Source organism: Jatropha curcas, chromosome 1 (assembly GCF_041381405.1).
Source record: "Jatropha curcas cultivar XTBG-Jc1 chromosome 1, XTBG_Jcur_1.0, whole genome shotgun sequence".
In the NCBI taxonomy this organism is placed as follows: Eukaryota; Viridiplantae; Streptophyta; class Magnoliopsida; order Malpighiales; family Euphorbiaceae; genus Jatropha; species Jatropha curcas.
This window is the reverse complement of record NC_143151.1, coordinates 22784251-22788822: the sequence shown is the minus strand read 5'-3', so window position 1 is coordinate 22788822 and position 4572 is coordinate 22784251. Positions and strand designations below refer to the sequence as shown.

General features: G+C 28.7%; 1 long non-coding RNA gene across 1 annotated transcript; it reads left to right on the top strand.

The window, feature by feature from the left end:
* The first annotated feature begins 360 nt into the window (after positions 1 to 360).
* LOC149499171 (uncharacterized) lies at positions 361 to 2863 on the top strand. Its single transcript, XR_016321793.1, has 2 exons — positions 361 to 1187; positions 2152 to 2863. It is a non-coding gene; the product is annotated as an uncharacterized LOC149499171 (long non-coding RNA).
* Positions 2864 to 4572: the final 1709 nt, after the last annotated feature.

Below are 4572 nucleotides of genomic sequence, written 5' to 3'. Positions count from 1 at the left end.
GATAATGATAATTTATTCATTTTCTAATTAGAAAACTTTTAATTTTGTTTGTATTTTATTGGTTGATTAGTCCCATTGTAATTTATTCAATAAAGGTAGTTTAATATAATTCTTAATAGGGAACCTACTGAATTATAAACATAACAATAAGTTTAATTTTGATTAGTTATATTAATTTTCTGTTTGAAACTAAATTCTATTAGGAAGGTTTAATTTAATTTTAAATAAAAAATTTATTGAATTATAATGGTAACAAAAGCGACGAACTTATCTTTTTTTTTTTTTTTAATTTATTTTTAAGTGGCTATATGCAAATATAAGGGCCACCTAATTAACTAAACTAAGGTAATAGATTTATTTGTAGCGTTGGGACACAAGCTTTGTGAAACCACCCGGAAAATTATTTTCAAAAATTTTTCTTTTAAAAATTTAATTATAAATTCTAACCAATGAAATTTAGTGGAAAATAATTTTATTATTGCCAAACCAGACCCGTAGACCAAGTGGAAATCTTGTAAACCAAGCAAAAATCGAGCCAAATCATTAAATTGAGCCAAACCGATTTGAATCGAATCAAAATTGGCCCAAAAAAGCTCTAGAAACCCTATCTTTTCTTTTCCTTTTCTCTTCTTCCTTCTTCTTCGCTGGCATCGCTCACCTCTTATCCTTCTCTCTTGTTTCCGTTCACCTGAGCCGATCGAGTCCATCTTCTCCTCATCATCGTGCCACCATTACTCTATAGCTTCTTCCTCTCTCTGTTTCCATTTCTGGTGGGAGCAGCAAATCAGCGAGCTGCTATCTCTCTCTGGCGATTGAAGCAGCAACGCCTTCCCCCGTCTCCGGTGACCTCGACACAACTGAATAGCTCTAGCATCTCCCTTGTCGATGACGTAGTCTCTTTCTCGCTCTGTTTGATTTCAGTCGGCGCAATAAGCAAGTCGAGCCAGTTTCGGTCAATTAGAGGGTCGATCTCACTCAACCAACGCCAAAAATGAATTCTTGAGTGAAATCCAAGCTAGATGGTGTGAAGAGCACTCGATTTCAAGCAGCCACGGTTTTTCGACAACCTTAGACGGCGGCAACAGCGACAGTGCGGCCACTAGCCAGCGAGTCTCCGGCGAGGCCCCAAGAGGCAGAATCATCTTCTCCTCGTGCGGATTGTGGAATTGTAGTTCGATTTTTTATTGGTACGCTCTAAGACCCGGTTCCTCATTTTTGGTATAAATTCCAAAGTTAAAATTTTTAAGTTGATTTTGAATAAATAGTTAATTGAATATGATTCTTGTTAGGGAACCTTGATAGATAAATACACTTAATTCTGAAAATTAAGAATACAAGTCATTTAAAATATTTTAGCCTTTATGATGGATTAGTTGGTTATTGAAGTAGATATAATTAAATGACAAGAAATTGGATTATTTGAATAATTTTATATATAAATCGAATATTTTTAGTCTTTCATAAATAATTTAATTTTGATTAGTTTACAATATTTATGGTAGCTAATTGTGATTAATTAATTGGTTTAGAATTTTAGAATTATTAAGTGCATAAATGTGTTTACATATATGTATTTGAAGTTTGGGATGTGATTATGTTTGGATATTGATATAATAAAATTAAATTAAATTATGTGACTGAATATTGAGGATGAGATTTTGACATTGCTGTTATGGAAGGAGGACGGGATTTTAAAATGATTGGTCGCCCGATGGATGGGCTGTGTGTGTAAAGGTTGATGAATGTTTAATACTTTTGTTATTCTGGTAGTGGATAGCCTTATTTTAAGGCAGTGTTGGCGAAATTTCGATAGATTCTATGTTAGTTATATTTAATGATTAAGTTAATATGTTAATTTAGATTAATTCTTTAACTTGATATATTTAAAATAAAGTTCTTTATTTATTACTATGCAAAACTTTGTCTTTAGTTATTTGTTTATATTTATTTATTTATTTATTTTTCAAGTACCACCTATTATATTATATTGTTATTTAATACTCTTATATTCATTTGAGTTGGCATATGAATGTCTATTTGCGCTCTTGCATGATAATGTTTAATTACTTAATGTGCTTGCATTTAATTGCATTGTTTGATTATTTGTGTTGTGACATTTATTTGCCTTGTTTGTGTGGAATTGGGATGAAGTGGGTCACTATGGGTTTGTAAGGGCGGTCTTCGATACCGTCAGCCATGTATGGGGAGATCGGTGCCCCCGTATGCATATGATGATATGGATTATATGGAAAACCACAGGGTGACCTCCTATTGGTATGGAAAGAAAAGAGAGTATAAAAAAATGAGAGGGTTGGTCAAGTAAGGATTACACCGGTCGGCCATGTATGGGGATCGGCTCCCTAGTGCAAATGTCATAAGAGGATGGGCCATGTATGAGGACGGCTCATCGGGGGTTTCGGTGACGCCAGTGATCAATTTCCACTTGTTTGATTACCTGAAGGTGTAATTACTTGTGAATGTTGATGTTGTGCCATATACTTGACTGATTGTATGTTCATTTTAGTACTTTAGGAAGCATTTTGTGTAAATGCTTGTGTTATGCAATAATTCCAATTCATTGTTAAACTCACATTTCTTTTGTTTAACTTTTCCAAGAAGTAGATTCTTTTTTTGTCCTGGTTAAAGCTCTGTCTCCTTCCTTGCAGAGTTCGAAAAGTAACTCTTAGAGTCAGCAGTTATTTAATTTATGTAGCTATATGTACTAAATCTTATATATATTTATCTATTAGTGAACTCCACAGTTTTTAGGATTGTAACCGATTAACTTAGGTGGATGTTTAGTTATTCATTTAAGTGAATGTACGAACCAGTTAGCCCATAATATGAATGTTTTGTATTGTAATTGGGCCCGAGCCATAAAATGTTTAATATGCTAGATTTGGGCCAAATTATAATATAATTATTAGATTTATCATGTATGGCAATATAGATTGATTGTTTGAAATTCACATTGATATAGTTGAATTTTAGTGGTTCAGGCTTACTACGGGTCTCGGGGGCTTTCTGCTTACCTGGGCTCTAGCGCCGATCCGGCCCATGGTTTCAGGTCGTGAAACTTTGTTAATCTTATTCTAATTAGGATATGAATTTATTATTTTTATTATATTAATATTATAATTTTAATTCCATTCTAATTAGGAATTTGTCCTATCATAACACTATATATATATATATATATATATATATATATATATATATATATATATATATATATATATATATATATATATATATATATATATATATATATAGTTTTAATTGCTTTTGGCTATTAAGAATTCATCACTTTTGACTATCAAGAATTATTACATCAAGCTTTTGCTAATTTGAGATTATTGAGTTTGTAATCATATCTTCTTCTTGCGGTAAGTATAATTTTAACTGTCTCTATTTACAAATCAAAAAAATATAGTTTTTGTACCAAAAGGTTAGAGAAGTAGAGATTATATTTTTAATTAGATTAGTTATAATAGTTTCCGTAGTCAGATTATTTTAATTAATTAACAAATCCTGTTTCTTTTTTTTTTTTTTTTTTTTTTTTTTTTTTTGTTGCTAAGAGTTGACAGACGGTTCTACAGACAGATTAGCAATGGAATTTTTGTCCGTTTCTAAAGTTATAAGCTAAATTGAGTTTTATTAATTAACAAATTCTATTTCATTCTTCTTACGTTGCTAAAGTTATAACAAAAATTGATAACGTTTTGCATCATTTTCTCTTTTCTTTCTCCCTTTTATTTATATTTTATTAAAAAAAATTTAAATTTTATTTGGATTGTAAGATTTATATTTGTCGAGATATATTTTTATTGTTTAGTTTCAAATATTTCAATGGAAATAAGGTAGCCACGTAAATTTCAATATTCAAATTAATATAATAAATCATAATTTTTTGCTTGTATAGGACTTCTAAATTTTATTTATATTTTATTGGTTGATTAACAATATCATTAATGATAATTTAGTCTCATCCTAATTAGAAAACTTTTAATTCTATTCGTTGATTAAAATTTTATAGTAAGTTTTAATTAGATTGGTTAATACTATTCAATTAAACATATTAAACTAGAAAATAGAAAAATAGAAAACCAAAATTTTTTTTTTATCCTGATCTTAAAATAAAAACCAATTAGCAAATAAAATTAAAGATCTAGTTAAGAAACACGAAGTATATGTCAAAATATTTTAATTTGATTAATAGAAAATTATATAAACTTATTTTATATTAATTTAAATTACTAAAAAATTTAACAATAGTTCAAATAAAACTATTAATGAAATAATAAAATGATTATCTATGATTAACTTAGCTATGTTTGCTAACTCTTATAATATACAATTCTAAAAAAACAATATAAATAATTCAATTAAAAGAATTAAAAAATTGATACTTATTATTTAAATTTATTATTAAATAATATAACTCAATTAGGAGTCTTATTAAAATACCATTTAATTATAGATTACTAATATAAATGTTTAATACTTATAGAAAAAGCCACCACAAAATTTTTTTTTTCTTTGGCTATAGGGTTTACTATTATTCTATGTCAA